Raw genomic sequence first — 24,011 nt, 5'->3', positions numbered from 1 at the left:
CTCTTTCTCTACTTCTGGCCCTGGCTGACCACTTAACTCTAGTCTCTCCTCCGAAATGGAGGCAATGACAATCAAGACATCAGACAGCTGATCCCTGGCTAATTGGTGAGTCGCTATGAATTGCTAATTTAATTCCGAGGATGAACTTTCAGATGGGATTGCTTTCTCTAACTCACAAAGTTGTTAAAATCCTGCAGATGACTAGAGCGTGCTTCCATTTTAAAAATTCAGATCATATCTATGGCGCTCAAACCATTTGTTGACTCAAACTCACTCGATTAAATAAAAAAGCAGTCAAGCTGGGGCCAAATGTTGCATGATATATGAGAAAAATCTTTTTATGATAGAAAGGGAAGCATGTTAGAATTATGCTGACATGTTCTTAACCCATGGTACTATTTAGAAGTTCAGATCGTGGAATTTTAGAGCTAGAAATACTAAGTTCATCTGGTCCAAATCCTCTGTTTTTCACAGATATAGAAGCTGAGGCTCAGAGAGCTTAAGTGACTTACGCAAAGTCACAGAGACATGAGCTGAGGTAGCCCATCTCCTCTGTCCCCTTCCCCAACGCACTGGGAGGTCTCTTCCCCCTCCCTCCTCCTCCCCTCTCCCCCTCCCCTTCCCTCCTCCTCCCCTCTCCCCTCCCCCTCCCTCCTCCCCCTCTCCCCTCCCCCTCCCTCCTCCCCCTCTCCCCTCCCCCTCCCTCCTCCCCCTCTCCCCTCCCCCCTCCTCCTCCCCTCTCCCCTCCCCCTCCCTCCTCCTCCCCTCTCCCCTCCCCTCCCTCCTCCTCTCTCCCCCTCCCTCCTCCTCCCCTCTCCCCTCCTCCTCCCTCCTCCTCCCCTCTCCCCTCCCTCCCTCCTCCTCCCCCTCCCTCCTCCTCCCCTCTCCCCTCCCCTCCCTCCTCCTCCTCTCTCCCCTCCCTCCTCCTCCCCTCTCCCCTCCCCCTCCCTCCTCCTCCTCTCTCCCCCTCCCTCCTCCTCCCCTCTCCCCTCCCCCTCCCTCCTCCACCTCTCTCCCCTCCCCTCCCTCCTCCTCCCCTCTCCCCTCCCCCTCCCTCCTCCTCCCCTCTCCCCTCCCCCTCCTCCCCCTCCCCCTCCTCCTCCCCCTCCCCCCTCCCCTCTCCCCCTCCCCCTCTCTCCTACTCCCCCTTCTTCTCCTCCTTCTCATCCTCCTCCCTCTCCTTTCCCACCCACCTTTTCCCCCTCTTCCCCTCCCTCTCCTCCCCCTCCTCCCTCTTCACTCCCACTTATTATTATTTCGATAAAACTTCAATCACAGCTACAGATTTCAGGCTGAGCTGGACTAGTGATTCTTTCCTTACACCCAGTATCTGAGCCCTTGCCATCTCGGCCCATTGGTCTTGGCGACATCTCTTGGCATGCACCTTTCCTTCCAAGAGTGCATCCACAGAATAATACCTGTTAGAAAAGGCCTCTCTGAAAGGCAGGTTCAGGATGCTGTGAAGGCTGTAGAGATGGGTTCAGAGGCTGCCGCTTACCGGCGTTTTAACGACCGGCCGGAGCCGCACAGCTGGGATTGCCAGTACAGGGACGGTCGCGCAGGTAGATCTCGGGAGCCGAATCCTCACTGCTTCTGATTGTCACACCATAAAGACAAATTTGAAACATATGATTTCTTGAATTGCACAGTCTCTCCTGTTAACACGAGGATGGAAAAGGACACAAATGATGGTGATTAGCCCCGTTAGTCTCTCCATCAAGTGCTCAGGGGACCCCTGGCTGCCCTGACTCAGTGAAGAGGGTCATCTGCGGATGGGGCTTTGGGCTGAGAGGGCTGACCTTCCCCCACAGGGGCTGTGGGATGGGCGAGGGACTCAGCGCAGGCCCAGGTTCTGGCCGGTCCAGAAGGGAAGGAAGGAACCAAGCAGATGGAAATATGTACACCACAGGCAAGGACATTTCAAACCAGACCAGGACACAAACCCTTCAGAGTCAGGGTGCTACCTGGGACCATTTCTCTGCTCACCAGCAGGGGTTGATTGGTTCGCTGGGTAAAGGAAGTTTTAGCTGATGACTCTTAGGGGGTCTTCAGGAGTCTCTGGGAATTTTCATGGGGTGGGGCGTGGCCTTTATACCACACAGGGAGATGCAAGTGTAACAAAACTTACGTTATCCCCGGAAGGAAGAAACCTGCCCTTCGGAGATTTAAGAATAGACAAAGAGGATGTGATTTGTCCTCACGAAGAAAAATAGATGGTAAGTATTTTCTTTTTTTTTTTTTTTTTTTAAATTAATTTATTTATTTATTTATGGCTGTGTTGGGTCTTCGCCTCTGTGCAAGGGCTTTCTCCAGTTGCGGCAAGCGGGGGCCACCCTTCACCGCGGTGCGCGGGCCTCCCACCGTCGCGGCCTCCCTTGTTGCGGAGCACAGGCTCCAGACACGCAGGCTCAGTAATTGTGGCTCACGGGCCCAGCTGCTCCGTGGCACGCGGGATCTTCCCAGACCAGGGCTCGAACCCGTGTCCCCTGCATTGGCAGGCAGACTCCCAACCACTGCGCCACCAGGGAAACCCGGTAAGTATTTTCTTAAGGAATTATTCCAAAAATTATATCTGACTTGTGAATGATTGTGAGTCCTAAGCACACACTGGGGAAAAAAAGCTCTGTCTTGGGATCATGCATTTATCTTTCAAAGCAAGTGTCATTTCATTAAACTCCTGCTTTTTAAAATTTGTTCTGGGCTGCCTTTTCAGAGCCTGTTGTTAAGTGCAGACAGGCAGGCTAGCACCAGACTGGACATCGTTTTTAACCAAAGCAAAACAAGAGCCCTTGTCTTCAAATTGTGGAAAGGCATCTTTAGAAAGCAGGGTAGGGAGACGCAGGGAGCAAAGGCACGTCCCGCATCTGGGTCCCTGGCACCCGACTCACTGAAAGTGGCCTCGGGAGTGTCTCTGGTCCTGAGGTATGGGAGTCCGCCTCCTGCAATGCTCAAATCTCTGAACGTGAGCCAGGGGTTCCAACATCAAAACACAAGCAAAGAAAACCCAGACCGGGCAGAGGGATTATGTGCCCTCTTCTCTTCGCATCCCTGGAAAAACCTCCTTCAGATTTTAGGAAGAGTTATGAGGGAGAACAATGAAGAAATGGCATTGACTAGACATGTACACTGCATTAAAATCCTGATTTTTCTTCTCTGTGTTTTTTTTTTAACTAAGCCCCAGTTTTATTATCTGTAAAATGGGCATAATAATAGTCTTGTCATCCCAGATAGGGACGATCTCGAATAATGCCTGTGTAACACATAGAATAGTATAATTTTTATCATGAAAAATGTCCACACTAGAAAAAATTGACTAAAATATCTCCTTAGGACAAGAAAAGGACTCCTTATAGAGAAAATAAAAACAAACATACATTTTTGCAGTGGAATAGCTTCTGGAAGGAGGGAGCACTGTCCACAGTTACCTGCACTGTCCATCTGGCCAAAGCATCGTATTTGTTGAACATGCTTAGGGACAGGCGTTCTCGGGAGCTTCCTAAGGAAAAGCCAGCACTACAGATTTCAGGGCCAACGAATGAATGGTATCGAAAGTTGAGGGTCTTTTACGCTTAATACAAAACATGTTCACAATTCCCCTGTACCTCCTCTGCAGGCTGCTAACACCTTCGCGGGACACAAAGGGCCAGGCATGCACGTTAGGGAGGCTGGTTACAGAAATTAGTCCCATGCACTAAACTGGGGGAAACTTTAATGCAAACCGGAGCCAACGATTTGGCTTGTGGGCTGATTGTTATTCGAGTGCAGAGTGAAAAGCTGCAAATGTATAAACTGCGCTTTAATCAGATTTCCTGTGTCACTAGCTCATGGGGCAGAAAAAGGTCTCCAAGGATTATGAGCACAGACAAGAACGTGGGCTCTGACGTCGGCCGACAGCTCAGCCGCCACTGCGGGGCGAGACGTCTCCTCCCCAGGTGGGTCTCTCAGCCTCCGTCTCTGTCTCTCTCTCCTTTGGTCTTTCCCGAAGTTGGGCCATTTGTTGAACCTACGTAGGTTTTTCTTCCTCCAGATAGACTCACGTTCGCTAAAGCCTCTGCTCTGGTGGGTGGCATGTCCTACCTTGGGAACAATGAATATCAGCAGTCGACGTCATCGAGGGCCCCTGGGTGTGATTCCCCCCTCTCTGCCCCCCGCCCTGTGCAGCTGGCACTGTTGGTAGCCCCCCTTTATAAGCGGGGAGCCTGAGGCTTGGAGAGCAAGGCTGTCTCCTCCTGTTTCTGGAGGAGAACCTGAGCCTCAGCATCTACAGAATCCCTTTCAACTATCTGGGGTCCAGGCCAGCACCGCTCTGCTTTCAACAACCGGATTTGCAATGTCACCGTTAGAACTACACACGGAATTAAGATATTTTAAAAATCCACCTAAGGATGAGTGTCCGCTTTGAAACCTCCACGGATCAAAACCACACAAGTACGTCCTCCTCCATAACTAGTCCCTGAAAAGATCATTCAAAGTTCATCGAGGCAGGAGGGAAATCTCTTTTAGTTGCCAGGTGAAGTGGGAACTGCTTGTATAATTATTTGAAATTAGTCTTGTAAGGGAGAGCATTGACTGAGGCTCAGATCTCGGGGTTTTCTCTGTAGTTAACGTATGTCGTTTTCTTCCTTTCTGGTCTCCCACGTAAATAAGAATATTAAAAAGACTACACCAGAATCCATTCAAAAATGGCCCAGTATTTTCACACCTGAGGGAGTTTGACCTCCATCAGTAAGCAGCAAAAGGTCAGGGGTCCATCTGTTCATTCATAGAACCCCTTATACTATCCTCATGAATTTACTCACGTTAATAATCGATTAATTAATTCCACAAATATTTATGGAGTGTCTGACAGAAGATTCTAGAGATTTTGCTAGATTCTCAGAGTACAGCAGTACATAAAACAGTTTCTATCTGATTCATCTTCGTTGCCTGTTTATATATTTCTCCTTGAGCTCTGATGATCCGATTAGAAATTCAGTCTTGTCTTTCCTCCCTCTCCAGTTCGTAGAAAAGTTTATATAAATTAAAAATAGTTTAAAAAAAAAAAAGTTTAATTCTATTACCCCAGATGCCCAAGATATTAATTTAAAAGTGGGGTGCTAACGTGGATGGTATTCACTCAGTTCATTTATTCAGCTGACTACATCTAAATGTGTTTGGTTCCCTAAAGTCACAGCGTTTGTCGGGTCCGGACTCAGAAAGCCCGTCCCAGGGGCCCCTGCTCCCCGCTCGGTGGTTCTCGCTTTATTAACAGCACGTAACCCACAACATCAACCCAACAGCTGGACTGTCTCCCACCAAAGGCTCAGCTTGGAAATCGTCTTGCTGATCAAATCCCTCCTCTCAGGACCTTCCCTGTGAAGTTCCCAGGCGACCAGGACAGCGGGCAGAAGTCAATGAGGTTGCGGGGTCGGGAAGGGGCCCCGCCAGCCCAGCTGTGAAGGGCAGGCCGGTGGGGCGGCAGGGGGGTCGGGGGCAGGTTGCTGGGAAGAGGGGGCACCGAGGAGGAAGCAGCAGCTGCGGGAGGTACTGTGCTGGGTGCCCCCCCAGGCACGGCGGGGTCCCCCCACCCATCACCTGGGAGGTGGGCACCGGGGGTGCCCACGCCCAGTGGCAACAACCCCCAATCCACGCCTGAACCACCTTGGGTGCGTCTCTGTTGGATGTGTTGTGCCTGTGAGATTTTCTACCTGCAGACTTTGGGAAGCAATGAGCTTTTCGTTTCTTTATCTTCTTTTTCATATTTTTTATGGTCACGTCTTTTCAGTGACCTCCATGAAGGGGGTTTGCGCTGAGGCGTGAGGGGGGCACAGCCGGGAGACGGGGGAGGGACCTGTCTCACCGTTTATGGAGGTGTTGGTGTCATTGCTGCTGTATCTTTATTATAATTGACACCAGGCCCTAGACGAGAGGATTCTGAGCTTCAGGTGGAGACCTCAGGGCGGGGGGTGTGGTAGCTCTATCACACGCCTCTCTCTTTCCCATGGCAGGTCAGGAAGGAAATGACCTGCCATGAAGGAAAGAAGAATTAAGGAAAGAATGAAGGAAAAGGCCTGAATGTAGACCTAGACACTGGGTTGACCTTTAAGAATAAAAGAAAAAGAATTCCAGGAGGCCAGGCACACTCCGCAGTGACAACCGGGAGGAACCAAGCTTCCTTCTGCAGGTGACCCCCCGGGGGTCTTTCTGGCCGTGTGTGTCCGCGGAAGCAGACCTCAGCCTCTCAGGTGCGACGGTGCAGGTCAGGCCATGGTAGCAGGTCAGGGAAGGAGGGGGATGGGGAAGAGGGCAGGGGGCACGGGGCCGCGGGCCATCCCTGGCTCCCCAGAGCCGCCCCCCTCCACCACTGGAGTGAATCCTGCACTCGTGTGTCATAAATGAGAATTCAGTCCGGGAGCGAATACTTAAAGAGCCTCGTGGCCTGGAGTGCGTTGGTCCCGACTCGTGACCATCAACCGTGACCCTGGCAGGGGAGCCAGGAAGGGTTTCTGAAGAAGGAGCACCTGTGCTGAGCCCGGAAGGTTGCTGAGCACGTGAGGAGCCGGGCGGGCAGGAAGGACACCTTCGCCAGGTGGAAGGAGCGGGGCGAGCGAGTGCACGGACCCTCGCAGGTGGGATGAAGGTGCTGGGAGGGGCTCGGGAAGGAGGGGCGTGGCGCAGGACGGGACGCTGGCTGCAGGTGAGGCCGGAGCTTCTCTCGCTGTGCTCCAGGTGAGGAGGGCGGTGGGCAGGCCGGCCTCCGGCAGCGGATGATGAAGGGGGACGGGGGGCGGGGAGGCCCTGAAGAATCGTGAGAAACCAGCGAAACAGGCGTGTGGGCTGGGGTGGGAGAAGAAAGAGGATGGAGGCTGGGGCTTCCCGCCGAGTCCCCGGGAGGGGAGTCATGAAGGAATTCAGGGTCCATAGACGGAGTGTGTGTTTTTGTAGGAAAAAATGAGCGAATAATAATTCTATTTTCACCCAAAATACAATGAAAACATTTCCGGTCCTGTTCCATTTGCTTAGCCAGATACTGTTTGAATTAATTTCCTAGGGTGGCCGTGACAAAGCACCACAGACCGGGTGGCTTAAACAACAGAAATCTGTTGTCTCACGGTCTGGAGGCTGGAGGCTGAGATCAAGGTGTCTGCAGGTCTGCTGCGAGGGGCGACCTGCCCCAGGTTCCCCCCCGCCCCCCACCTCTGCGGGCTCCTGGCAGCCCTGGGCGTCCCCTGGCTTGTAGACACATCACCCCAGCTCTGCCTTCACGTTCACATGCTGCTCCCCCGTGTGTGCATCTGTGTCCTTTCCATAAGGACCCCAGCCTTCTTGGATCAGGGGCCCACCTGCCCCAGCATGACCCCATCTTGACCAACTACATCTGCAATGACCTCATTTCCAGATAAGGCTGCATCTCAGGTGCCGAGGGCTTCAACATATCATTTTGGGAGGACACAGTGCAACCTGTATCACTGTGCATTTAGGGGCTAAAAGTTTATGTTATTTAAAAGCAAGTCCAAGTTTCTTGTTCCCCTACAACCATGACCTCAGAGGGGACATATTTTGTAAATCCTGCTCCAAATATCAACCAGGGGAAGCCATCAAGTTGCGAAAAAAATGCTTATTCCCTGTGCCAGCCTGAGTCGGCCAATGTCTGAGACGTTGCTGGACATCTGGGGTTCAAGTTGCAGGTTGGATGGCTTCCCGGACTGATGGACAATGGGGGGACCACACAGACAGACCGCCTGGCCTCCTCACCCCGGACGGACTGCCAAAGAGACCACTTGCTCAGCAACGCCACCGAAGAGCGAGGGGAAGGGGACCCAAAGAGAGCGCCACAAAGCTGTGCCTTGGACGAACGGAATGGCCCAGGTGGGGCAGGGCCATCAGGACACGCAAAGACGCTGCCTGGCGCTCGCCCGCTTCGTTTTATTTCTCTTGCCTCTCCGCGGGGCTCATTCAAGGTCAGTGGTGGCTGAGGTACTTCAGCCCAAGTGGATGAGGGCGAACAGTGTGTCCTTCTGTCCAAGGCTGACCGCGGGGATGGGCGTAGGGTAGACGGCAGCTGAGAGCTCAGCTGTCCGAGATTCGGAGAGGCGAGGCCCGCAGTCAGCCGGCCTCCCGGATCGGCCTGTCTTCTCCCCGGCGCGGTCTCCAGCACGTTAGGATCAGACTTGCAGTCAAGGGTGGCACAGCAAACCCTCTGGGAGCACAGCACCCCCTGAAATCATGGCGAGGCGAGATGCAAAGCGAGCAATTAACCAGGAAAAAATATCCAAGGAGCTACCGGGAAAATCTTTAAAGCACAGAAACACAAGCAGGATAATTACACAAAATGCCTCCACCATCTCCGAGGAAAAGAGGGGCTTAGAATGGATGGTAACAGCTGGATTTCACCCTCCGATCACAGCAATCGGATGTTTCGAGGAATACATTTTCTTTAAGATGGAAATATATTTCAGTCTTTGTGGGGAGGCACATGTAACACCGAGGGATTTTACGCAAGTGGAGAAAGTTTCCTTACGGAAGACAAGGCACACTGAGCCTTGTGCTGGGATTTGGGACACAAAAGGAGAGTTTCTTCTGTGTCTGGGAGGTGAGGTATTCCCACAAATCTGGCAGTGTGATGGGCTGCAGAGCCAGCTTCTTCTGTTTGGTTTTGGTTTCGGTTTGGGGATACTTCCCACCCCCCTGCCACCCCGCCCCGAGCAACTCCACAACCCCCAAGTCTTGAGCAAAGCACTGCTGCCGTATAGACTCACAGTACAAACCACCTGCCCGCAAGGGATCTTCAGGCTAGGAGGAGTGGCAAACAGGTGCCCAAGTAAACACATTACAGAGCTCAAAACAGGAGAAGATGATGATACTGGACATGAAGAAATGACGAGACCAGGATGGAAAGGAGTCTTTTTTTTCTCAGTCTAAATTTGTATTTAACCCCTATTTTACATTAGAGGTAACCACTCTAAATCTCCCTGATAGCAACAGCCTATAGAAAATGCAGTGAGATCTTAGGGATTTATCTGCAGTGGTTTTGCACAGATGAGTCACTCAGGGGCATTCTGTCAATTTCTTTTTTTTCTAACGGGGAAACAAACATCTCCGAAGGCATTATTTTATTTGCATATTTTCCAGCATATTATTTTTAACACTCCTGGAAGTAACATATCAAACACACATTCATAAAAAATCATAGCTCTGCTCCAAGCCTTTTAGTACAAAATAGCTAAATTTAACATCTAGAGAAATCGTGAACTAATAAAATATTTGAATGGTCATAAACAATATTTGAATAATATATTATTTCATACATAAGTTTCAGAAGTTTAAAATTTTCTTTGGATCAAGACTTGTTTAGATATTAAGCCATGTACCAAAATTGACCTAATCATATGTAATCCCCATTTAAGACTAATGAATTAAATTAGGGGCTCATACTTTAAGGTAATTATATTAACCATAAAATTGCCATATTGTCTAGGTCAAAAATGTTTTGATATTGCCAGTTGAACTTGACTTAACTTGATATTTATATAGACAGATTATGGCCTGATTCAAATACACATAAAGGAAACACTTCTAATAGGCCCAATTTAAGATTTTGTGCCAGTTGATAAAAAATCTACAATAAAAGATACTTCTGGGTAGATATGGAATTCTATGAACGCATATAATAGCTCTTATACTGTAATTGATGGATGTTTCCTTATGTCTAAGAATACTATTCCCTACTCTGAATATCTCTTAAATCCTAGAACAAACAGGGTTCAGACTTTTTTTTTTCATGTTTCCCTCTCACTTGAAAAATGGTCAACAGCTCTCTGCTGTCATCAAACTCCACTTCGTCGTTCACTACGACGACATCATAGAAGCCACCCCGGGTGTCTCCCCAAAGATAGGGTGAAATCCTAACCCCTGGTACCTGAGAACGCGACCTTATTTGGAAATAGGCTCACAGCAGATGTAGTTAGGGGAGACCCTCGGGTGGCCCTAATTCAATACCCTGTGTCCTGGTAAGAAGACAGAGACCCAGGAAGAAGACAGCCGTGTGAGGAGGGCGCCAGAGATGGGGGTGATGCAGCCCCAAGCCAGGAAGGCCTGGGGCCCCGGGAGCTGGAAGAGGCACGAAGGACCCTCTCCCGGAGCCTCCGGAGAGAACCCAGCCCTGCTGACTCCTTGATTTCGGACTTGTGGCCTCCAGAACTATGAGAGAACAAATTTCTGTTGTTGTACGCTGCCTGGTCTGTGGGGATGGATTACAGCAGCAGGAGGAAACTAGTACAGTCTGCACTGAGGGGTATCACGGGAAGCAAGCCCTAAAAGTTTATTTCCGCACCTCCCAGAGATTTGGTTGAAGCCTCATTCCTCTATACCCCTCGGTGCCCACAGGGTTTTGGTAGATGTTGGTACCACAAAAGGCTCTTTTCTCCAGTCAGCTTGTGGGCCACCAGGAGCTGTGGATTCTCCTCACCTCTGGGGCCGGGGGGCTGGCCCAGATGCAACACCTCTGAGGGACAGGGGCCACCCAGGGCTGTGGGCGACCTCATCTGCAAAGCTCAGGGTGTAGGACGTACAGGTTCTCACATTTTCTGTGCACCACGCTCTGAAAAAGTTAGAAGTGCTGTCCAAACAGCTGCTGTGTTTCATCTCAAGAACAGTCTTTGCGTTGACTTCTTGGAGGCTTATCTCAGCAGCACACCCTAACTTTCACGTGCATACTTTTTGGGGGTCTTGTTTTAGACGTGCTTTAGAAGGCATTCAAGTTCCTTTAGGGTATAAGGTATAGAATGCATAAATGAATGAATGAATGAAAGCTGAAGAAGAGGCTGAGGTTAGAGCACTTGACACAAGAGCTGCCCTCACAACATCCAGGATGATTGGGCTTCTCATGAAATTCTAATAATCTACTGAGTTTTTCTTTTGTTGGAAGCCTGCAAGTTCAGTGTATTCTATTTATACCGAAATAAAATCCTGCCTTATCTGGGACCATGACAATCACGCCTGTCTAGCTTTCGTCTTATTTTTTATGTCATTATCACTAAATAATGTTTGCTGGCACCTCCCGCGCCCAAGACGCTTGCTGTGCCTGCAGTATCCAGCGCTGAATGAAAAGTGAGCTCCCCATCTCGGCTGTTCACTTGCTAGGTTCTCTGTAGAGAGAAAGGCTCTATATTCAGAATTTTTACAATGAAAAGGAATTAACGTTAGCAACGAACCGCGTGCCAGAGCCAATCCACTCTATAAGTAAATCCTCCCTGTAAGTCCTTTTAATTTTTATTTGATTATAAATAACTTCCTGGGCCAACTGCCAAAGGACAGCTGTTTGGAGGGAGAAACAGAACAATCCACACGATGAACTTGCCATGGCTACGACTTTCTGTTCCCATCCGTCAGCCTCCCTCCTAACCCAGAGTTGTCACTTCCGCACAGAGGGTTAAAACCGAGTCACAGGGTCGCAGTACAGACCTCCGGTGCTCCGGGTCCTCAAGAGGGAAGGGAGGTGGGGACGGGCAAAGGTGTGTCCTCAGGTCTACGGCAGAGCCATCCGCGTGTCCCCGTCTCATCTCCCCACCTGTGAGGCGTTCACCCTGGGGGTGAGTGTGGATGTAGGGGATTCAGATCGGGATGCAGAGCGCTGGGTCCGGCCAAGGGAGCCCCGCTGAGGGTTCTGCTTCGTGGCTTAGGGGTGCTCCCCTGGGGGCCCATTATTTGTAAACTTTAAGTTTATAAATAATGGGGAGAGCAGTGAGGGACCCGGGAGGCTGTGCTCACCACCCTGGTGTTAGTGACCCTCGGGGCTGCTTGGACACAATGCTCTCCCTGGTCTCCTTTAAAGTGATTGATTTATACTTTTTAAAAGCTTTCAAGAGTCTCTGAGTCTCGGAAAGAAACGCTGTCTTCAGCGGTAACCCAGGCTGATGTACGTGGACTCCTGAACGCTCTGGAAGATTTCAGGGGGCCACGCTGCCTGGGGCAGCACCCACGTCCCCGAGGGTCTAAGGCAAACGAAGAGAACGTGTGTGAGCTCCTTGGTTCAGGCAGAAATCACTTCTAATCTTAGAGAGGCATCCGTCCCCTCTAAGGGGCATTGCTACACCTTTCGTCCAGGCAGAAGAAAAGAAGTATTTATTTTCGCCAAGTGGCCAGTAACTAACTCGCCTGCTTTGTTTCCTCAGTTGCCACAGCGGCGAGGCAGGAAAGGGGTATATTCTTAAAGAGCCCTGTAGTCTCTTCTAGGTGATGCTAGACTCAGCACGGAGAGAGCGAGCCGGGGAGCAGAATGAAGACGAGCCCCCCGCCCCGCATCCAGGATCCAGCCTGACGCCCTCCACCCACCTGTCCTCCTCGGGCTGGTGTGCGCTGGGCCGCCAGGGAGAGCTGGCTGGGGAAGCCCGGGGTCTGACAGGACTCTCGTCCACAGGAGATGATGTTCGTGTGCCCAGGCGCCCGGCAGGGCCCCCATTGTGGTGGCAGCAACTTGGGGCAGAGAGCCTGGGCTCCGAGCAGCCCGGGAGTGTGGACGGGGCCAGCGGCTGCCTTCTGCCCAGCCAGGCTCTAACCTGCTATTTAAGGCCAGGAAATGGAATCTATTTAGTATCTTGCTCTGGGGGCGGGGAACCCCCCACGAGTAACAGCAAAAGCCCACTCGTTGTGGCAGACGGTCGGCCATGACCTTCAGAGTCCAGGCCCGTCAGTGTCGGCCGCGTGGGACTCCCACCAATGCCCAGCAGCCCGGGGACAGTTCCTGCTGGGGTCATCCTTGCCTGCTTCCCCCGCGCCTTTAGTTGAGGGGGAAGAGGGTCCAAACCTGGGCAGGTGGCTGCACTAGAGATGCGTGAGGGGAGCTCAGGGGAGGCTGTGCTCCGCCAGCTGGGGACCAGGAAGGACCAGCGTGTGTCCTATGGAGAAACAGAGCCTCGCGGGCGGGGAGGGGGATGGCGGTGTCTTCAGGAAAGGGAGCACACTTCCCGCTGAGCTGTGGGGAGAGGCCTGTCCAGGGGTGCGAGCGCTCATGGCCACCGGAGGGTCCAGGCTCAGGGCCCGGCCCCCCGGGGAGGCACCGCTTGGGATGCACAGCCAAGACTGACCAGAGAGACAGTGGCTCTCAAACCGTGTTAAGGCGCTTTCTTTGAACAAAAACGTATAGGAAATGCATGTTTGTAATCCATTCTGTCTCTATAAAGCTGTTTTTAAAAAGAGTGCCTTTATACACAAACTGAAAAGGTGGGAAAAAGCTCACAGAAGACGTAGAAGAAATAAAGAGATGACACATGGCTGCCTCTCTCCTCGGTGTGTACATGTCCATCTCCTCCCCGTGTCCTCCCGGGGTCGGCTCTGTGTGTGTCTGTGTCCTGACCTCCTCTTCTCACAAGGACACCAGTCAGACCAGGTCAGGGCCACCCACGAGGCCTCATTTGAACTTAATCACCTCTTTAAAGGTCCTACTTCCAAATACAGTCATGTTCTGGGGTATTGGGGGGTTAGGGCTTCAACAAATGAATTTTGAGAGGCACAATTCAGCCTGTAACACAACCTGTGGAACCAAATGCAGTGCTTGGCACACACGATGTGCTGGACCAGTGTTTTGACCTGTAGGGGTCCCCTTGGAGATGCTCACTTGTTGTATTTACTTATTCACTTTCCACAGAGCACATCACCCTAAGATTTGCTCGCTGCCCACAGCGCAATCACTGTAAGAACAGGACGAATGAGAAGCTCTCAGTGGGCTCCTTTCCCCCGGTTGGGCTCTTGATCCCAAGCCAAGTGAGCGAGTTTCTCACACGCTGGACAAAGTCATAACAGTTAAAGAAAAAGAAGGAGCAGCCGGCATCCAGCGACACTTTCAGCCACGTTGGTTCCTGGTGTCAGCGTGCCCTCCCTCGCAGAGCTTCCTCTTCCCCTCTTTGGGGACAATTGTTTCCTCGACTCAGTGACTGTCAACCCCCAGGGCTGCCAGGCTGGACACAGCAGAGCCGCAGACACCCCGTCCCTGGTGGGGACCAGGCAGCAGGGGGGCAACTGAAACCGACGTGGCCGGTGGGCCTTTGTGTCCGGGACCCACTTCGGCCCAGCAGGGCAGAAACGGAGCTAAGTCCGTCTCTGTTCTGATTTACTGCGTTCAGGACATGGAAGTGACGCCAGCCCGGGAGGTCCCGGTGTCATTACGGAAGGTGACTTATCTCCTCTCCCACGCACTGCACCGCCGGGCTCACGGCCACTGCTGGGCTCTTGCCAGAGAGATGAAACCGTAAACTAAACACTGTGGCTTGGCCCGTCGGGTCCCCACTTAGTTCGGGGCCGAGAACAGCCTGCCAGTTGCTTATAGAGCCTGTGGGTGCTGGGAGAGGCCATCGGGGGCCGGTGGACACATGCGGACGGGGCCGGTGTAATAGTAATAATGACGTTGATGACGCCCTTGCCACGCTCCAGCCCTGTTCTAAGCCCTTCACGCACACTAACTGATTTAATTCTCACAATCACCTTATGTGATTTCCCCCAATTTTCAATTATTACCAGAGCCATGAGAGCTCAAAGAACTTGCCTACTCTAACTCAATCAGTAAGTAGAAGCAGGATTTGACCTGGGTGTCCCAGCTCCTAAGTCATGGTTTAAGCGCCACACTAAAAACCCATCTGGCTGCAGCTTCTAACTGGTTCTCATGCATTTCAGCCAAACATTAGAAATAACAGCAATAAAGAAGATGAGAGATGGCAACCACGAGGGAGAAACCAGGAAGTTGAGAGCAGTGGAAGAGAACCCAAAATTCAGAGTTATCTCAGTCGATTTCCCAACACCCGGAAGTCACAGGAGAGCCAGACGGCCAATAACCAGCCTGGTCCCGGTCCCTCTCAGCTACGTGACCGAGGGCACAACCCCTAATGTCAACAGCTTAACTTTCCTTGTTTATGAATGCCACAGGCTGTATTTTCCAATGAAGTTTACACCAAGAGCATATGTACATCCCATCTCACATGCTCTCCGCATGTGACTGCCGCCCCTCCCAGTGAGGGGCGGGGTCTGCATCCCCTCCCCTGGGGCTTCTTAGGGCCCCAGCCAATGCAGCGGCTCCGGAGCCTTCCCATCCGGGTTATAAAGTGTTTGCACTTTCTGCCTGGTAAACACACACTCCTCTCTCTCTCTCTCTCTCTCATTTTGAAAAAGAAATATATACATTCACATGCAATACATATTGGAGAGAGAGAGAGATTTATCACAGTACTTGGCTCACACGTTGTGGGGTCTGGCTCGGCAAGTCCAGGTCTGCAGGGCCAGCCGTCAGACCGGACACTCAGGCAGGAGCTGGCCCTGCATGGGAATTTCTTCTCCACCCTCAGGGAAACCTCAGTTCTGCTCTTAAGGCCTTTCAACGAATTGGATCAGCCCCCCCAAAAATTATCAAGGATAATCGCCTTTAGGTAAGTGCAGTTGATTGCAGGTGTTAATTACACCCACAGAATACCTTCACAGCAGCACTGAGGTCAGCGTTCTCGACCGACAGCACAGCCCACCCCCGGTCGCATGGCACTCGCGGGCATCTCCTTCAGCCACGCTTCATCTCCAAACGAAGACAACAGCAAAGCCACACGTCTGCCCAGCACGATACAACCGAAAGCGTGCTCTTTCTCCAGAAGAGGATGGGAGAGTCTTTGGGTGATGTTCACTCTCTTCCTTGACATCTTATGACTTAAATAAGGGAGAAACACTCACACAAACGATAGTTCTGGTTTCTGCAACTGACCATGAGGTTGTAGCTGGTATTTAACACTACTTTCTTCGACTACCCCTTCTGTATTCCCTTTGCAAGCATCTCAGCCAGCCATGGCTCTTTACCCGGTGGGGTGACCCAAACCTTCATCCCCAAAGGTTCTGGGCCATTAGCAGTCCTGCCTGGATTGGGTTGTGGTAGTTTTCCAGTGACCTCAGTCCCAGGACACGGAGACGCCGAGAGACGCCTAAGCCACTGCCTGCGCTGCAGACACTCTTCCTCAGCTCCGCTGTGGAGAAGCAGCCAGGGTTCCCCTTGGACGTCGAGATCACGCACGCTGACCAGGCCAGGAGCTCCCTTCTTGCCTGTCGGTTCAGAGGCACGAGGAGCCCAAAGTGGCCGGGGTGACCGGGTCATCCTCCAGCTCGGCAGAGCTTTGTCACGTCTCCTGACGGAAGCCCTCCTCCCTCGGGCGTTCAGACCTCGCGGCTCCTTAATCACCTTGTTAACGGGCCACCTGGGCCAATAACGAGGGCGTCAATTCCACTCCCACCCCTTGACTTCTAGACCGCGAACCCGGCCACGAGAGAAACAGCACCACAGAGTAGACGCTGACTCAGAGCCTGTACGGCCCCCTGGGGAGCCCTGCGCAGCCCTGCAGGGTACTGCCACCCAGCTGGCATTGTAACTGACCCTTCGAAAGGCCACTCCACTGTTCTAACAAGCCAGCTGCCTGAAGATGGTGGGGAGCACGGAGATCGGGGGCCCACGCCTCACTTCAGCTGCGAAGTGAGTTCCCTGGTCGGAAGCGCTGCCGTGTGGAGAGTCATGGTGGTGGATGGGGCAGTCTGTAAGTCCGTGGAGGGCAGTTTTGGCAGAAGGACTGCATGCAAGGAAGGAAACCCACAGCCAAAGTGAGTGTCTATTCCAGTAAGATCAAAGCGCTGCTCCATCCATGATGGCAGTGGTCCAGTGTCATCGACCTGCCTCCGGCTGGCTGACAAATCTCCCCAGGAAGCGGCGCCCCATCGGGGACTCAGTGCCAGTGGCTGAGGCCTCCCCCGTCTGGGTTCCAAGCATTGCTGTTCAGACTAGGAGAGAGGACAGCTGCTTAGTGAAACCACTGCGTGAGGCGTGAAAGCCACACGTGAGGAGGAGCTGCGCTGGGGCCTTGGTGCAGCCCGCCCGGGGCATCGCCTGCCCAGGGGCCACCCCACCCGTCTTTCCTGCTGTCACAGCCTCGATTTTATCCAGAGTCAGTGAAAATCCCTTGATCTGGGAAGAGGGAAGCTCTCTCCTCAGGTACACGAGATAAACTACGACTGGTGTGAAGCAGTCGAGGGCTCTCCGCTGCAAGGGCTTGGCCTGAGGTTCATACGTGGCCCAGTCCTGGTCACGAGGTGTGAGAGAAAGTTGATGACAGGTGTTCTGGGAAATATGTCTTTTCCGGATGAAAAGGCATCTCTTCTCAAGGAAAAACTCCCCTTTTTCCACTGCATCCTACTCTTCTGCCTGAGATATGGCTGTTTTGAGATGAGGCAGCTATCTTGTGACCATTAGTCAACAAAATTAGAGGAAAAAAAGACAAGCTCAAGAGTATTTCTGTGAATATTTATCCCAGTTATTGATAAGAACAAAAATGAGGAAAGAAATTAAAAATTTGAAAAGGACTAAAAAGTAGAGAAATAGCTATATGATGAAATATTATACAATCATGGACATTTATTGGCAAGAAAATAGGCTTATAATCATTTGTTAGGGGACAAAGCGGGTTACAAATAGTTTGTCAGAACTACTTTTTGTGAACATATGCCTGTTTGTATAAAACAAAGTAAGTGGGAGGTTGTAGACCAACATGTCAACACTGGTAATCTTCAAATGGTGGGATTATGGGTAACTTTTTTTCTCATTTTTCTTCAACGAGTTTGTATAACATGTGAGCAGATTTGGGGCAGGGGATCGGAAGAATAAATACGCTAAGAATGACAGAGAGGAAAGAGAGAAAAGGCCTGGGTTTTGACAACATTGTTGAGCCATGGTGCCTCTCCCCAGAGCAGCCCCCTGAAAGATATTTTTACATTAATTAGTTAAATATCCCTCCTGCTTCTAGCACAGTTGTATTTTCTGGCATTTTCAGTTGAACAGCTACTGATACACCACTCATATTTCTGAAAGGATTCCTCCTCAGTCATTAAATGTATCCTGCAAGTTTGATTACTCCTGAATGTTATCAGGACAACGCAGAGGAAAGATTCTACCTCTCTGTCCTATTTTCCTTCTGGGCTGCATTTTCACTGGCTAGAAAGCCATCTAAGCTGGTCTGAAGCTGAGTCTGAGGCAGAAACTGGAAAACCAAGGATCTGTTTCATGAATGTCCTTTAGTCAACGGTGAATAAATTCACATAGAGACAACCATGGTCATGGTCATGTTACTACTTTCATAACGTCTTAAACCTGGGCCAATAGTGTCTCCTTTGGGACACTTTCACCCACTTGAAATAAGAGACATAAAGAAGTGGGTTTTATGTTCAAAATCTATGACATTTAGTTAAAGCATCAGGGATAGAAAACACCAAATATTATTTCCTGGGGGCTTTCCATAACTATTAGTCAAAGGAACTCTTTTATTTAACAGCTAAGAATAATATTAGGAGGGCTCTCTTTGTCTTGTAGTGAGAAGCAAAAATAGAAAAGACCAGTTCCACACTGCTTCAGTTCCTGAACACATTATTTAATAAACCAGAGTCTTCCTGGGGGTGTGAAAAGTCTGCTCACCGCTGACGGAGCTGGCAGCGTGCGTTCTGCACCACGTGGAGGATGGAGGGTTTACCTCTGGTGGTATCTGAACTATTGTATGTAGAAGGGATAAACAAGGTCCTACTGCAGAGCACAGGAAACTATATTCAATATCCTATGATAAACCATAACGGAGAAGAATATGAAAAAGAATATGTACGTATGTATAATTGAATCTCTTTGCTGTATACCAGAAATTAACACAAGATTGTAAATCAACTATACGTCAATAAAATAAACTAAAAAAAAAAAAAGACTGATGGCATATGTACCCTAGAGCATCCTTGGTGAACTGAGACAGGAGAATCGTCACACCACTTACATGCCCACATCTCAAATGAAGCAGGACGCCCGCACGGCCGTGAACACAAGGGCTGCCTACCAAGGCTGGTCTTCCGTGAAAGAGAAAGCGGGGGGTCTGACAGAGGGGGAACGAGGTGCCGATGAGACCGCTTTTCTCTAAAATAACTGCAGAGCCCTCTGGACCACACCGCAGGGCACAGGTACCCCAGGGAGCCTCAACCTGGCTGCAGGTCCGAATCCCCATCACACACTCTGTCCAGACACAAAGAACCGCCCCCCTCTCCCCAAGGCAGCTCTACGTGCAGCCTGGGGCTGTAGGTCTGTCCTCATGTCTCCACTGGCAGGGGGCCCTTCCTTAGTGCCCGGGCGTCGGACCTTAGGTCCACGACAACAGGTGTACCCTCCCTGCCGGGTCACAAGGCCTTAAAACAGCCCCCCATCCACGGGGCGTGCCCAGTAGACTTCTGTTCACTGACTGGCCACTGGGGTCAATGACTCGTTAGTAGAGCAGACAAGAGAGGCTCCTGGACCCTGGGAGTTAGGGTACCTGTACTCGACACCCCACACTCTCAAACGGTTTGCTTAGGAAAATCTCTTTATGTCTCCGGATTGCAGTTTCTTCATTTGTAAAGTGGAACGACAGGTACCAGCCCACATCCTTGGTATTGTAAGAATCAGAACAGAAAGTGCACTTGAAAGTACTTCGCGTTCTAAGACGCTGAGCTGACGGAGCGGGTTGCTTGATCGTCACCTCCTGTGACCGTTTCCTGGATTCCTTCAGTGTTAAGTGAATGTCCTCCTACAGCCTCTGTCTTGCACATCTCTGGGGCCGGCACAATGCTTAGCCCATAGAAAGTTTTAATAACTATTCATTGAGTTCAGTTCCATAAATATTAGCTTGCCCCTTTGGTTTCACATATACTTCCTAGAGCTTTGAATTAGAGCTACTGATTCCCAGGGAGCTTGGCGTGGCCGGAGTGCAGGGCATAGAAGGGGCAGAGGGGAAAGAAGTCCCAGTCTTGAAAGGCTCTGATGCTCTCCCGAGACATAGGCTTGGTTCTGAATTTGATGGGCAGTGTCTGAAGAGACGCTCGAACCGAACCTTTGAGGGTAAAGCATGGCTCCTCCTGAAGGCCGAGGCAGAGGGGCTGTTAGCCGAGGCCCCTCCCCAGCCTTCAAATACCTACAGAAGAGCGAAAATAACCGCGAGCTGAGATGGAGAAATCCAGTGTGGGGCGCAGGAGGCTTTTAGGGTTAGACAAGACCGTGCTCCTGGGCGGGGTGGAGAGAAAGCCAGAAAGACCAGCATTGGGATGGAGGCCACCTTTTGATTCTGCTGGAGAGGCTTGATTCAGCTGTAAAGAAGCAAATACCCAGTGGTAGAACAAGCGGAGACAGAGACAGATGAGAAAAGAGTCAGAATAGCCAAATGGGGCAGAAATCTCTCCCCTTGCAGTTCTAGAAGCCAGAAGCCTGAGGTCCAGGTGTGATCAGGGCTGTGCCCCCTCCGCAGGCTTCAGGGGACGGTCCCTCCCGGCTCCTCTCGCTGCTGGTGGCTCTGAGCGTGCTCGGCCTGCGGCCACACCTCTTCCATCTCTGCTCTGTCGTCACGTGGCCTCTCCTGCTTCTGTCTCAGATCAGCCTCTGCCTCTCTCCTGAGGGCACCAGTCATTAGATGGCAGGCCACTCGGGTACCGCGGGGTGATCTCATCTCAAGATCCTTCACCTAATTCCATCTGCAAACACCCTTTTTCCAAGTAAGGTCACATCCACAGGTTCCAGGGGTTGGACATGGAACACCTTTTGCAGGGGGGACCACTGCCCAGAACTCTGGGCTCCCAGCCGGGTCTTGCAGTGCAGGACTCGGTAACTAAACAAGCAACAACCGACCGTCTTGCTGACTTAGCAGCTTGTGAACCAGCATGTACAGGTGGAGGTGGGCACCTGGGGACACATGCTACTTCTCGGGCAGGTCTGGTAAGAGGTGCAGGGAGGGTTGCAGGACAGAAGGTCCCCAGACGGACACGGGGGGAAGCCGACCAAAGCCTCCCCAGCAGCAGGCTGGAGACCCACGTAGAAGCACCTGTGCGCGTGCTGTTGCGTGAAGTCAGGTCTGCGTGCCTGGGCGGCGGCCCCCAAACTTCCTCTAACGGCCTGCGTCAGTTGCTTACGGCCTAAATCCATCTTCCTTTGTGATGTGAAGTTTTCTTTTGGCGGAAGTAAGGACGTGACCTGCCGTGGGAGGGAAACGCTGCAGTCTGTGTCTTTCTCGCTCATTCCCCGGCTCCGGGCTCGCTCGTCCGCGGGCAGGTGGTCTCCCCACCACAGTGGGCGCACCTCCTCCGGGTGATGAGTGCAAACAGACAGAAAGCCAGCTTAGTGCCCTCCATGCCCCAGGCGCGTGTCCCTGGGGTCCCTGTGATGCCACACGGTCACCTGGGGCACTGGCCGCAGATGGCAGCGGCCCCTCTCACGCTGGCCTGGGCCCAGCATGCGCTGAGGAGCGGCATCCGGCTTCTTGGACCCGTCGGGGGGCCTTGGCCTTCCATCGAGATTCTGCGCTAAGAGGATATTATCTCACGCCAGCAGGAATCAGGAAGAATCAGAGCAGGTTCCTGCAGATCGTGTGTGTTCTATGCTTTTTAAGAAGCCCCACAGAAATGGTCCCCCAGCCCCGAGGGATGCCTCGGGATGCGGAGCCCCTCCCAGGGCGTTTGGGCGCCATGAAGAGGCGGAGGTGCGACCGCCCCCCGTCCCCGTGGGTGGCCATCAGGCTGCGGGTGGTGCCTTCCTGCTCGGAGGGAAGAATCAGGGAACCTGCTGCTGATTTCCACCCACAGGCCTGTGACTGAGGATCTCCGACAAGAGGCTGGAATCTGAAGACGCTCCTCAGGAACCGGAAGTGTCAGAAGAAAGTAATCCTCCTCCCGAAAGACAAAACTCACTCAAAAGACCGCCAGATGCTTTCAATCACAAAATGAAAAAAAAGTTACCAGAAGTATGCATCGTCCCCGAAGCCACTCTCCTGAGTTTACTGTGAGGAGCAGGGGTAGGAGGGTCTTAGATAGGCGTGGTCCACGCTGACGCTCCGGCTTCCTCCCGTTTCCTCAGTCTCCTCTCTTCTCCACGCCCCGTTCTTTCCTTTCCTAGGAACACGACGACCGGGTCCCCTTTCTGTTTCTGCCTTGCCTGCTTCTGTTCTCCAGGCTGCGGAGAGCCCTGTGCACACAAAAGTATAATACACATCCCTCCTGCCCTCCATCCCCTCCCCTCCCTCCTCCCCTCCACCTCCCCTCCATCCTCTCCCCTTCTTCCTCTCTCCTCCCTCCATCCTCTCCCCTCCATCTTCTCCCCTCCTCTCTCCATCCTCCTCTCTTCCCTCCCCTCCCTCCCCATCCCTCCTCCCCTCCATCCTCCATCCCCTCCTCCATCCTCTCCTCCCTCCATCCCTCTTCCCTTCCTCTCTCCATCCTTCCCTCCATCTTCCTTCCCTCCTCCTCCTTCCTTCCTTCCTCCTTTTTCCCTTCATCCTTCTCTCCCTCCCCTCCTCCATCCTCCCTCCCCTCCCTGCCATCTCCTGCTTCCCCAGAACCCTGAGCTCCTATCACCGTCGGATCCATTACTCACACACTGTACTTTTCTCACTTACATTAAGGTGATTACTGCTCCCTCCTCCCTGCTTTTCTTTGCTCTCCTCTTCCCCAAAAGGGGGGTAGGTGGGTATTAATACAAACATTCATCACAGTCTTTATTATTTTGGCAAGGAAAACAAATGGGAATCAAGTCGTCTTTTTCCTGTCAGGGTGCTGATGAAGGAAGTGTCAATAAACAGAACAATTTCCCGAGCTGCCGGCTTGAGATCCAGGCACAAGAAGTAGAATAAAGCAGATCCCTGGCATGGAGAAGAGCTGCAGTACATTCACTCCCGAACTCTGGGTTACACTCTTTCATCATATCTAGTCTTGGTCTGGTTAACCCTTTAGCTGAATGGAAACTGGTCCTGGTTTGCTCAGGGTCCATCCGGAGCCAAGACCCCGGCCTCCTGATGCCCACAGACAGCCCCACCCACCGTCCAGCACCTGCCTTCCTGACGTCACCCAGCCCCAGCCTCCGCATGGGAGCACCTTCAGGGCACCACATGCTTGGTCTCAGGTATCTCCAGGCATGTGGATGCTATACACACAGAGTGGCTTGTACACGCCTGTGCGGGAAGAGAGACAGACAGAGACGGACAGGCAGAGATGGAGACAGAGAGGCAGAGACAGAGAGAGACAGATTGAGACAGAGACAGGCAGAGAGAGAAAGACTTGTTTCAGTAGAAAACCATCCACAGGCATTTAAGAAACTCTCATTCTTTCTCCATAAAGGCCCTGGAGTGTGATCTCAAGGGGGCCTTAGGCAGAGGCTGATCAGAACATGAAACAGGGATCTCAGGATCCAGGGGCTCCTGGGAAAGAAGTTTGTAGGTCGAGCAGGAAGCCTGACTGTCACCCCAAGGCCGGACCCAGACAGTGGGGGCCCCTCCCCACTCAGGCTGCTTGCAGATGCCCACAGCACGGGATGCCGCGGGTGCTCCGGGGGGCCGCTGAGGGTGAGGGGCCTGGACATGCCGGCAGGAAGCAAGGGAGCAAACCCCAGACCAGGCCGCCCCTCGGTCCTCTTGGAGACTCCATATCTCTGTCTACATCATCTATGTCTGTATCATCTGTACACACATCTCTCTCTCTCTCCCTCTCTCTCTACCCCCCATGAGAAATCTCCCTGGAAACTAACACCGTGAGTGCTGAAGGTCAAGGCACACCTGTCAACTCCGAGAGCCAGCTGAAGTCCAGTGTGTTCCCAGGTTTGCGGTCAGGGCCCTTTGGGGTCTCTGCAGTCATGGGGGTTACGCTTGGCTGTTATCGAAGCCTCTGGCCACAGAGGCCACCAGAACGAGCTCCAAAAGGTGGGGAGCACAGCTGTGGGCCTGAGAGTCTGAGTCTCCCCACCATGAAGCAGCTCAGAAATGAATGTCCTCAGTTTCTCCACCTGGAAAACCAGGTGCTGGAACCAATCTCCCTCTAAAGGGCCAGGACCTGATAATCTCACTCTCCAGCTAAGGAGATCGTTACCGGCAGAGTAGAAAACGAAGCACCCTGTGTGGCTCTTGTTTAAAAGGAAGGAGCCCTATTAGAAACCGCCAAGGAGGGCTTCGGGGCCCAGAATCGCTGAACGACTTAAAAAGAAGAAA

The sequence above is a fragment of the Balaenoptera acutorostrata genome, chromosome 18 (assembly GCF_949987535.1).
Source record: "Balaenoptera acutorostrata chromosome 18, mBalAcu1.1, whole genome shotgun sequence".
NCBI lineage: Eukaryota > Metazoa > Chordata > Mammalia > Artiodactyla > Balaenopteridae > Balaenoptera > Balaenoptera acutorostrata.
This window is presented reverse-complemented; position numbering follows the sequence as displayed.